The sequence below is a fragment of the Macaca mulatta genome, chromosome 1 (genome assembly GCF_049350105.2).
Source record: "Macaca mulatta isolate MMU2019108-1 chromosome 1, T2T-MMU8v2.0, whole genome shotgun sequence".
NCBI lineage: Eukaryota > Metazoa > Chordata > Mammalia > Primates > Cercopithecidae > Macaca > Macaca mulatta.
In genome coordinates, this window is record NC_133406.1 from 215,694,694 (window position 1) to 215,707,555 (window position 12,862).

General features: G+C 42.3%; 1 protein-coding gene across 2 annotated transcripts in view; it reads left to right on the forward strand.

Annotated features, from left to right (window-relative positions):
* The window catches only part of RSRP1 (arginine and serine rich protein 1), a 28,831-nt gene that overhangs the window by 1,274 nt on the left and 14,695 nt on the right, over window positions 1-12,862 (forward strand). The gene's annotated exons all lie outside the window — the stretch shown is intronic.

The following is a 12,862-nucleotide window of genomic DNA, read 5'->3' on the forward strand; positions in this document are numbered from 1 at the left end:
AATGGGATGGAAACCATGATGACTGTTGTTTCCTTTGATGGATGAAACTTATATCCCTTTGGGTTTTTTGTTTGTTTGTTTTCGGTGGGGGGGCATTAACCGATTAGTAGATAAAACTACATAGTATAATCTATATCCTATTTTTAAATGGACACGTTCTTACCACTCAGGAGGTTTATCGTGATTGTTTAATGTCTCAGGATGGAGGAATCTAGTGCAGGCAGTTCTTAATGAAACCTTTTAAATTCCTGTTAATGACTTAACATTAGTTTACCAGCTCTGAGCAGCTTTAAACAAACCTTGATTTCAGCTTTTAATAAGCTAATGACTGCGGGAGAAAAGATATTAACTCTCCTTTCTCTTTGTGTTTTTTGCCCCTACCCTTTTTTATCTTTACTGACCTTAACATGATTGTCAAATATTTATAAACATGAGTGAACATCTTTATATTACTCTCATTAATAAGATAAATGCTTAATTTGTCATTCTTTACGTTTTTGGGACTTAATGAATGTTTGTCTTTTGTAGATAAAATGGAGCTGCTAGAAATAGCAAAAGCCAGCCCAGCTAAATCTTTAGGAATAGCCAACCCTGACTTGCCAGATGGTCTCAGAACTGTTCCTATCGTTAAAGAAACAAACTGTGCAACAGCTGTACTATATGCCACAAAGTTCGAGGTAAGTACTTCAGGTGTATCCAAACAAAACCTTCCAAAAGATCTGGTTAAAATTTTTTATTTGATTTAACTTCTATACTTCTCAGAAAGGCTAAATATAATTTGTTAAAGTCAAAGTAGCAGATCTGGAAATAGTAAACAGGCTCTCACCCATGAAAATGGGAGGGGAATGAACTTTACTTTTGGTGAGCCTGGAACTGTCCCTGAAAGTCCCACATTCTAGGAAACTCCTGAGTGCAAAAAGTCCTGATTTTCAGCAATGAGTGAGGAAAGTTGGGGATGGGAGGAACACAAAAACTGTATAGTGCCTCCCCCCACCCAAAAAGAGACTGAAGACAACCCTTAAGTGAATATGGCTATGGTCTGCCTTCTGTTAACCTCTGAATTGGCAGCCATGACTTGTGGTTCACAATAATGGATCATCCATTGTTGCATCCTCTCAGAGCAATTTTAAGTTCTAACTATGTACAGTGTGAGTCCTAATCTTGAGTGTTAACAGTCTACTTAACTGTGTGCTTTGTATGTAGATAGACAGTAAACTTTGTGAATTGTGACCATGTTTTCTTAGAGTTCAGATAATGAAACTAATGACAAGTACAATACCAACACCAGTGTGACCTAGACAATACCAAAGCTGTTTAACATAAACGGCTATGTTATTTTAATGACAGATGGAAGGACACATACAGCTGGATTAGGGAGGTAAGTAACCCAAACAGAGCATACTGCACAATATGCAGAAAAGAATTTGCGGTTGGGCATGGTGGAGAAGGGGATGTGAAAAAACATACAGACATTGAATCTAACAAGTCTGGGATGAGACAATCACGTACTTTTGAATCAATTCAAAGTGTTTTCGTTTCCCAAAATGACACCAATGGTCAATTGAAAATAGCAGCTGCTAGTGGGGCACAGTGGCTCACACCTGTAATCCCAGCACTTTGGGAGGCTGAGGCAGGCAGATCACCGGAAGCCAGGAGTTCAAGACTAGCGTCTTCAACATGGTGAAACCTGATCTCTACTAAAAATACAAAAATTAGCTGGGTGTGGTGGCCGCTGCCTATAATCCTAGCTACTCAGGAGGCTGAGGCACAAGATCAGTTGAACCTGGGAGGCGGAAGTTGCAGTGAGCTAAGATTGCGCCAGTGCTACTGCACACCAGCTTGGGTGACAGAACAAGACTCTGTCTTAAAAAAAAAGAAAGTAAAAAAGGCTGGGCATGGTGACCCATACGTGTTATCCCAGCACTTTGGGTGGCTGAGGCGGGTGGATCACTTGAGGCCAGGAGTTTAAGACTAGCCTGGCCAACCTGGCAAAACCCTGTCTCTATCAAAAATACAAAAATTAGCCAGGCGTGGTGGTACACACCTGTAATCCCAGCTACCTACTGGGCAGGCTGAGGCACGAGAATCACATGAACCCAGGAGGCACAGGTTGCAGTGAGCCGAGATTGCACCACTGCACTCCAGCCAGAGTGAAACTTTGTCTCAGAAAAAAAAAAAAAAAAAAAAAAAGAAAGAGAAAATAGCAGCTGATGAACTAGCGAATTAGCTTGGGTATACCACACAAATGACCATGGGTTATCCTATCCTTCCCTTGATTGCTCTATGAAACTGAGTAAAATTACATTTTCTGATTCAGAGGTTGTAACTAAAATATCCTGTGGGTAAAAAAAAAAGGGGAGATTTTGGTAACAGACGTGCTGGCCCTTACAGTGTAGAGCTGATCCTGTCAGATCTCACCAATGATCATGCTTTCTACAGGATGGCAAGTAATGTATTGAATCATGGCAATACAAAAGTGTTCCCCCTAGCTCTTAGGTACTTTGTTTTTTTTTTTTTTTTTTTTTTTTTTTTTTTGAGACGGAGTCTCGCTCTGTCGCCTAGGCTGGAGTGCAGTGGCCGGATCTCAGCTCACTGCAAGCTCCGCCTCCCAGGTTTACGCCATTCTCCTGCCTCAGCCTCCCGAGTAGGGGGGACTACAGGCGCCCGCCACCTCGCCCGGCTAGTTTTTTTTTTTTTTTGTATTTTTTAGTAGAGACGGGGTTTCACCGTGTTAGCCAGGATGGTCTCGATCTCCTGACCTCGTGATCCGCGCCCGTCTCAGCCTCCCAAAGTGCTGGGATTACAGGCTTGAGCCACCGCGCCCGGCCAAGTACTTTGATTTGAAAAGTGGAGTTTCAAGTTGCCTTCTTGATTTCTATGAAAATTTTTATGAAACCTCAGAAAACATAAACAATTATTGATAGCATGTCCAAATACAAACTAGACTTTGCTCACCTATCTGCATATTCAGCAGACAGTGCAAATGTAAATTTTGGCAAGTTCCATTCAGTCTACAAACTTCTCACCACAGAAAAAGAAAAGGTTTTACCTGCTAAACGGCCTGCACAACTGGTATACAAGACTGCTAAAAAGGGCTGTGATTTGCTTTCCTGTGATACTGAGGCTTTCACAATCAAAGTTTTGGGTTGCTTTTCAGTTTCCTCAAAACATGCAGAGACACTTCATGAGGTTTTTGACTTTGTCGAAATGAAAATAGAATCCTTCAACATGTGCCTACAAGATGGCTATCGTTACTGGCCATAGAGAAGATGTTAAAATGTTGGCCTGCCATCAAGTCTTATTTTCAAAATATGGGAAAAGAAGAGTGTTCTTCTCTAATTTGGAAATACATCAAGGATGAGGATGAAGAAACAAGATTATAGTACAACAGAAATATATATGCCTTTTGTCCAGAACTGCTTGATGATCTTTGAAGAAGTTATAAGGAACGTAGAAAAGGATACACTAACTGCACCTGAGTTATTTGATATTATGTGTAAGTTGCGGCAAAAGCTCATACAGCAAAAAAATGACTCTTTGGAAAGAAGATTGTTTTAGAACTCAAAAAAATGTCATCAGAAAAGGGCAACCAAATTGAACTGGACTTTCTTGATTACTAGAACTTTAACTTTTTTTTTTTTTTTTTTTTTGAGATGGAGTCTTGCTCTGTCATCCAGGCTGGAGTGCAGTGGCACGATCTCAGCTCACTGCAAGCTTTGCTTCCCCATTCATGCCATTCTCTTCACCTAAAATTAACCATCACAAAAGTTAAGGAGAAAGAAGACAACTTGCGGGGGAGGCTGCTATGCAAGATAGTGTGTGAAGGAAGGGCTCTCTGAAGAAGTAACATCTGAGCAGAGACTTGAATGAAGTGAAGAAGTGAGCCATGTGGGTATGGAGGATACAACTTGCAGGTAGAGAGGACAAGTGTGGTGTGTATCAGGGTCAGCAAAGAAGCCATGTGACAGAGAAGGGTGGGCCAGGGAGATAGGGATAAGTGATCTACCTCCTGGGGAGGTGGCCAGGAGCTAGAGCATGAGGATCTTGTAGGATTTTGTTCTGCAAGGTATGTACATCCTCATTGTCTTTCACATTCTAAGGTGGTACCACTCAGTGATTGAAATCCTTAAGCGTTATATTAGTCTGCTTGGGCTACCATAACAGCCAAAAGTAGCTATTTTTTGAATTTCTAATGGTTTAGTCAGACTACAAATTACTTAATAACAGGGGCTACAGTTCATTCCTGGATATATCCCCAGAATCAGGGACAGTTTCTAGAACACACTTGAGTGCTCAACAGACATAGCTATTATAGTTAGTTGAAATAGAGTTGGCAATGTGGGAAATAAGAAATCATATTTTTGGCCCAGCACAGTGGTTCACGTCTGTAATCCCAGCACTTTGGGAGGCTGAGGCAGGAGGATCAATTGAGGTCAGGAGTTTGAGACCATCCTGGCCAATATGGTGAAACCCCATTTCTACTAAAAATATAAAAAGTAGCTGGGTGTGGTGGTGTGTGCCTGTGATCCCAGCTACACAGGAGGCTGAGGTGGGAGAATCGCTTGAACCTGGTAGGCAGAGATTGGAGTGAGCCAAGATCATACCACTGCACTCCAGGCTGGGCAACAGAGCCAGACTCCATCTCAAAAAAAAAAAAAAAAAAAAAAAACAGCGGGGGGGAAAGGATCCAAGATGGCCGAATAGGAACAGCTCCGGTCTACAGCTCCCAGCGTGAGTGATGCAGAAGATGGGTGATTTCTGCATTTCCAGCTGAGGTACCGGGTTCATCTCACTGGGACTTGTTGAACAGTGGGTACAGCCCACAGAGTGTGAGCTGAAGCAGGGCAGGGCATTGCCTCACCTGGGAAGCGCAAGGCGTCAGGAAATTCCCTTTCCTAGCCAATTGAAGCCGTGACACATGGTACCTGGAAAATCGGGACACTCCCACCCTAATACTGCCCTTTTCCAACAGTCTTAGCAAATGGCACACCAGGAGATTATATCCTGTGCCTGGCTCTGAGGGTCCCATGCCTATGGAGCCTTGCTCACTGCTGGCACAGCAGTCCGAGACTGAACTGCACGGCAGCAGCGAGGCTGGGGGAGGGGTGTCCGCCATTGCTGAGGCTTGAGTAGGTAAACAAAGTGGCCGGGAAGCTCCAACTGGGTGGAGCCCACTGCAGCTCAATGAGGCCTGCCCGCCTCTATAGACTCCACCTCTGGGGGCAGGGCATAGCTGAACAAAAGGCAGTAGAAATTTCTGCAGACTTAAACGTCCCTGTCTGACAGCTTTGAAGAGAGTAGTGGTTCTCCTAGCACGGAGTTTGAGATCCGAGAATGGACAGACTGCCTCCTCAAATGGATCCCTGACCCCGAGTAGCCTAACTGGGAGACACGTCCCAGTAGTGGCCAACTGACACCTCATACAGCCAGGTGCACCTCTCAAACGAAGCTTCCAGAGGAAGGATCAGGCAGCAACATTTACTGTTCTGCAACATTTGCTGTTCTGCAGCCTCTGCTGGTGATACCCAGGCAAACAGCATCTGGAGTGGACCTCGAGCAAACTCCAACAGACCTGAAGCTGAGGGTCCTGACTGTTAGGAGGAAAACTAACAAACAGAAAGGAATAGCATCAATATCAACAAAAAGGACATCCACACCAAAGCCCCATCTGTAGGTCACCATCATCAAAGACCAAAGGTAGATAAAACCACAAAGATGGGGAGAAACCAAAGCAGAAAAGCTGAAAATTCTAAAAATCAGAGTGCCTCTTCTCCTTCAGAGGAACACAGCTCCTCGCCAGCAATGGAACACAACTAGATGGAGAATGACTTTGATGAGTTGAGAGAAGTAGACTTCAGAAGATTGGTAATAACAACTCTGAACTGAAGGAGGATGTTCAAACCCATTGCAAAGAAGCTAAAAACCTTGAAAAAAGATGTGAGATGAATGGCTGACAAGAACAGTGTAGAGAAGACCTTAAATAACCTGATGGAGCTGAAAACCATGCCACGAGAATTACGTGATGCGTGCACAAGCTTCAGGAGCTGATTCAATCAAGTGGAAGAAAGGATATCAGTGATTGAAGATCAAATGAATGAAATGAAGTGAGAAGAGAAGTTAAGAGAAAAAAGAGTGAAAAGAAACAAACAAAGCCTCCAAGAAATAGGGGAGTATGTGAAAAAACCAACTCTATGTTTGATTGGTGTACCTGAAAGTGATGGGGAGAATGCAACCAAGTTGGAAAACACTCTTCAGGATATTATCTGGGAGAACTTCCCCAACCTAGTAAGGCAGGCCAACATTCAAATTCAGGAAATACAGAGAACACCACAAAGATACTCCTTGAGAAAAGCAACTCCAAGACATATAATTGTCAGATTCACCAAGGTTGAAATGAAGGAAAAAATGTTAAGGGCAGCCAGAGAGAAAGGTCAGGTTACCCACAAAGGGAAGCCCATCAGATTAACAGTGGATCTCTCAGCAGAAACTCTACAAGCCAGAAGAGAGTGGGGGCCAATATTCACATTCTTAAAAAAAAGAATTTTCAACCCAGAATTTCATATCCAGCCAAACTAAGCTTCATAAGTGAAGGAGAAATAAAATCCTTTACAGACAAGCAAATGCTGAGAGATTTTGTCACCACCAGGCCTGCCTTACAAGAGCTGAAGGAAGCACTAAACATGGAAAGGAACAACCGATACCAGTCACAGCAAAAGCATGGCAAATTGTAAAGACCATCAATGCTAGGAAGAAACTGCATCAATTAACGAGCAAAATTACCAGCTAACATCATAATGACAGGATCAAATTCACACATAACAATATTAACCTTAAATGTAAATGGGCTAAATGCCCCAATTAAAAGACACAGACTGGCAAATTGAATAAAGAGTCAAGACCCATCAGTGTGCTGTATTCAGGAGACCCATCTCACATGCAGAGATACACATAGGTTTAAAATAAAGGGATGGAGGAAGATCTACCAAGCAAATGGGGAAAAAAAGCAGAGGTTGCAATTCTGATCTCTGATAAAACAGACTTTAAACCAACAGTAACTATACTACAAGGCTACAGTACAGCATGGTACTGGTACCAAAACAGAGATGTAGACCAATGGAACAGAACAGAGCCCTCAGAAATAATACCACACATCTACAACCATCTGATCTTTGACAAACCTGACAAAAACAAGAAATGGGGAAAGGATTACCTATTTAATAAATGGTGCTGGGAAAACTGGCTAGCCATATGTAGAAAGCTGAAACTGGATCCCTTCCTTACACCTTATACAAAAATTAATTTAAGATGGATTAAAGACTTAAATGTTAGACCTAAAACCATAAAAACCCTAGAAGAAAAACCTAGGCAGTACCATTCAGGACATAGGTATGGGCAAGGACTTCATGACTAAAACACCAAAAGCAATGGCAACAAAAGCCAAAATAGACAAATGGGATCTAAGTAAACTAAAGAGCTTCTGCACAGCAAAAGAAACCAACATCAGAGTGAACAGGCAATCTACAGAATGGGAGAAAATTTTTACAATCTACCCATCTGACAAAGGGCTAATATCCAGAATCTACAAAGAACTTAAACAAATTTACAAGAAAAAAATCAACCCCATCAAAAAGTGGGCAAAGGATATGAACAGACACTTCTCAAAAGAAGACATTTATGCAGCCAACAGATACATGAAAAAATGCTCATCATCACTGGCCATCAGAGAAATGCAAATCAAAACCGAAATGAGATACCATCTCATACCAGTAAGAATGACGATCATTAAAAAGTCAGGAAACAACAGGTGCTGGAGAGGATGTGGAGAAATAGGAACGCTTTTACTCTGTTGGTGGGACTGTAAACTAGTTCAATCATTGTAGAAGACACTGTGGCGATTCCTCAAGGATCTAGAACTAGAAATACCATTTGACCCAGCCATCCTATTACTGGGTATATACCCAAAGGATTATAAATCATGCTGCTATAAAGACACATGCACACATATGTTTATCGCAGCACTATTCACAATAGCAAAGACCTGGAACCAACCCAAATGTCCATCAATGATAGACTGGATTAAGAAAATATGGCACATACACACCATGGAATACTATGCAGCTATAAAAAAGGATTTCATGTCCTTTGTAGGGACATGAATGAAGCTGGAAACCATCATTCTGAGCAAACTGTCGCAAGGACAGAAAACCAAATACTGCACGTTCTCACTCATAGGTGGGAATTGAACAATGAGAACACTTCGACACAAAGCAGAGAACATCATACACCGGGGCCTGTTGTGGAGTGCAGGGAGAGGGAAGGGATGGCATTAAGAGAAATACCTATTGTAAATGACCAGTTAATGGGTGCAGCACACCAATATGGCACATGTATACATATGTAACAAACCTGCAAGTTGTGCACATGTACCCTAGAACTTAAAGTATAATAATTTAAAAAAAAAAAAAAAGAAAGAAAGAAATTGGCTAGGTGCAGTGGCTCACACCTGTAATCCCAGCACTTTGGGAGGCCAAGGCAGGCAGATCACGAGGTCAGGAGATGGAGACCATCCTGGCTAACACAGTGGTGGCGGGCACCTGTAGTCCCAGCTACTCAGGAGGCTGAGGCAGGAGAGTTGCTTGAACCCGGGAGGCGGAGGTTGCAGTGAGCCAAGATCAGGCCACTGCACTCCAGACTGGGTGACAGAGTGAGACTCTGTCTCAAAAAAAAAAAAAAAGAAGAGACACCAGAAGTGTAAAAGCAGAGGACAGGCCATATGAGGACGCAGGAAGGAGGCAGCCATCTGCAAGACAGGAAGAGAGATGTCACCCAGAAACCAACCCTGCCGGCACCTTGAACTTCCAGCATCCAGAATTACAAAGGAAATAAATTTCTGTTGTTTAAGTCTGAGTGACTTAACAACAGTTTAAGCTGCTGTTATGGGAGCCCAAGCAGACTAATACAACGCTTAAGGATTTCAATCACTGAGTGGTACCACCTTAGAATGTGAAAGACAATGAGGATGTATGTACAACCTCCTTCCCCTGTGTTTGGAGGGTGGCTTCAAATTCTTTCTGTTTTCTGTGCTGTGTAGGAAAAAAAAAATCTATAAAATTCTGTGAGTTTGTAATTGATATATTGGTCCTCTTTCATACAAATAATGCTTATAGTTTAAAAGTCCCAGAAAAATAAATTCACAGTCACATTTTCTGTATGCAACTACATTTATGTAAGTGAAAACTTGGTAGTTTGTTTAGCTTGTTCATTTTTATTTTTCAAGTATTATGTAAACAAAAAGAACCTTGGTCTGCCAGAATTTTCAAAGAAAATTGGCAAAACAAGATTTCCCATAGTAACAACCATACATACAGCTATATTCAGTGACTAAATGGTGTTTATGCTTTTCTTAAGCAATGGAGTTCATTTTGACCAATTGTTAAGAAGTACCTAAGAAAACTGCTTATTCATTTTCCACATCCTGTTTGGCAAAGTGTGACACATAGCAATAGAAAACAATAATATAATCCTGGGATGCATATGCAATCAGTGCACAGAGAGCTGTGGTATCAGCTTTCAGAAGAACATTTAAACACTGCCACACACTGTCCATCTGTTGTCCTGCAATCAGGTTCTGCCCTTGGTCTCAGTGGAAGCCTGAATCACAAGCACTGCCACGTTCACAAAGCTGTTAATTCTTCAAAACACCAAATGGTACTCAAAAAGGGAAGTATAGGCCGGGCATGGTGGCTCACACCTGTAATCCCAGCACTTTGGGAGTCCAAGGCGGGCTGATCCTGGCTGACATGGTGAAACCCCGTCTCGACTAAAAATGCAAAAATTAGCCGGGTGTGGTAGCGCCTGCCTGTAGTCCCAGCTACTCGGGAGGCTGAGGCAGGAGAATCGCTTGAACTTGGGAGGCGGAGGTTGCAGTGAGCTGAGATTGTGGCACTGAACTCCAGCCTGGTGACAGAGCGATACTCCATCTCAAAAAAAAAAAAAAAAATTATACCATCTGAAGACTCTAATGGTATAATCTAAGGTTCTATGAAGCACATGATTGCAGTCATGTCAAAGCAGTTTCTATGAGCACACTGTTATCTGTTAAAAAAGCAAACAAGGCCGGGCACAGTGGCTCAGGCCTCTCATCCCAGCACTTTGGGAGGCCGAGGTGGGTGGATCACTTGAGGTCAGGAGTTTGAGATCAGCCTGGCCAACATGGTGAAACCCCATCTTTACTAAAAACACAAAAAATTAGCCAGATGTGGTAGGTGCCTGTAATCCCAGCTACTTGGGAGGCTGAGGCAGGAGAATCGCTTGAACCCAGGAGGCAGAGGTTCAGTGAGCCGAGATGGTGCCATTCCACTCTAGCCTGGGTGACAGAGTAAGACTCCATCTCAAAAAATAATAATAAATTAACCTTAGCTTACTGGATGACCACCATCATATATGCAGTCTGTTGTTGACCAAGATTTTGTTATGTGGTACATAGCTGTATTTTATTGTTGTATTCTACAGTGCATAATAAATGGTGAGATTCTCCTCAAAGAGTGGCAGAGAAAGGATTCAACTCCATTTTCTGTGACACCAGCATCTGCACAGAACATTGGATAACACCTCTAAAATGACAAAGTGTTTTCTAGGCCAAATCTCCTATGATACCAAACTTCTCATAATGGTACAAATACAAAGTTTTTTTTAAAGAGATATTTATTTCATTGTTTGGTTCCAGAAAGAAAATTCTTTATGCTTTAATACTGAAAGTACTTGGTATAATGACTGAATATTAAAAGTTTAAATGAGTTTTTATTACATAAAGCAGTATTCTTGTTCATTCTGTAGATAAAAACTTTTAGGTTTTGAACCTACTGAGAGAATAATTAGAACTAATTCTTTATGTCGTAGGAACAGAAACCTCAGACAGCCCTGAGAGGAGGACAGCAGGAGCCAGTCTCACAAACACAATGACAGGGCCTTCCAAAAAGCCTTCTCCCATGAGAACACTAGATGCCGGCTGGGCACGGTGGCTCACGCCTGTAATCCCAGCACTTTGGGAGACCCAGGCAGGCAGATCACAAAGTCAGGAGTTCGAGACCAGCTTGGCCAACATTGTGACACCTAGTCTCTACAAAAAATACAAAAATTAGCCGGCATGGTGGTGCACGTCTGTAATCCCAGCTACTCAGGAGACTGAGGCAGGAGAATCACTAGAACCTGGGAGGCAGAGATTGCAGCGAGCCAAGATTGTGCCACTGTACTCCAGCTTAGGCAACAGATCGAGATTCCGTCTCAAAAAAATAAATAAATACATTGTGAGATTATGCATTTTTGTAGTGTAAATGTTTTAGGTATTTGTTTAAGCAAAGCATATGTTAAAGGTTAAAAGCCTTTGGAACACCCTGCCCCCAAATCCTGCAGGCGTTTTCTTTCCTCCCATCCAGTTAGGTAAAGCTGCTTGCCATCTCAGTGTATTCAGTCAGCTTTTAGGAGATAGATTATTTCTGATGAATGAGGATCCTGCTGCTTCATAAGTAGATGTTCACATTCATGTCTCACCACGGTCTGCCTCAAATCTATTTCTCTGGGCCAGGTATGGTGGGTCACGCCTGTAATCCCAGCACTTTGGGAAACTGAGGTGGGCAGATCACTTGAGCCCAGGAGTTCCAGACCAGCCTGGGCAATATGGAGAAACCTTGTCTCTACAAAAAATACCACCACCAACAAAAAATTAGCTGGGCATGGTGATGTGTGCCTGTAGCCTCAGCTACTTGGGAGGCTGAGGTGGGAGGATCACTTGATACTGGGAGGTTGAGGCTGTAGTGAACCATGACTGCACCACTTCACTCAACCTGGGCAACAGGGCAAGACCCTGACTCAAAAAAACTACATCTCTAACTTTATTTTCCAAAATTCTCCACAATAAACCCTTTGCTCTAGTCAAGCTATTTATCTTCTATCCCCAAATTCTAAAATGGGCATTTCTAATTCCAAGTTTGCTAAGACTTTTGTTTCTCTCTAAAATATTACTTTCCCTCTGCTTGTTCCCTTAAGACCTATGTGAGATTCTTTTTCATTTGTTCATTCAGTAAACACCAATTGAATGCCAAATGAAATACACTATCTGGAATGCTGGGGTAGAGTAAGAACAAGTTTCTGTCTTTATGTAATTTATATTCTGGGATGAAAAGCATTAAAAATAAATTAAAACCTTAGTTATTTAATTACAAGTGTGATAAATGCTAAAAATAGGAGGCACAGGAAAGCAAGATAACCTATAATTGGGGGAAAACCTGTCTGGGAGATCAAGAAGGCATTCCCATGCATTGTTGTGACAACCTTTTTGGAAGGCAATACTGCAATGTATTGATGACCCAGCTCCTTCGACCTAGCAGTTCCACTTTAGGAATAAAAGTAACCTAGCAATAAAAGTAATACTACTTAAAGCAGCATGTGGCTTTGGCTCCCAGTGAAGTTTCAGGTGTTACAAAGCATAATACCCCTCCAAGCCAGGCTGCCCAAAAGGTCAAATCCAGAAACCAGTCTAGTGGACTGAGGAAAGCAAGTGAAGGTAACTTGACATGCCATAAAGAACTGTTCAAGTGAGTGGACTCATTGTGAGATGCCTGATGCATTCCAGAGAAGTCAGATTTAGGTCCAATAGCAAAATACAAGAAGTAAAGCACATGAGTGCCTCCTGTGAGATCTGGATAGGGCAGCCAGGCACGGTGGCTCACGCCTGTAATCCCAGCATTCTGAGAGGCCAAGGCTGGAGAATCATTTGAGCCCAGGAGTTCAAGATTAGCCTGGGCAACATGGTGAAACTTCATCTCTACAAAAAAATTAGCTGGGCATGGTGGTGTGTGCCTGT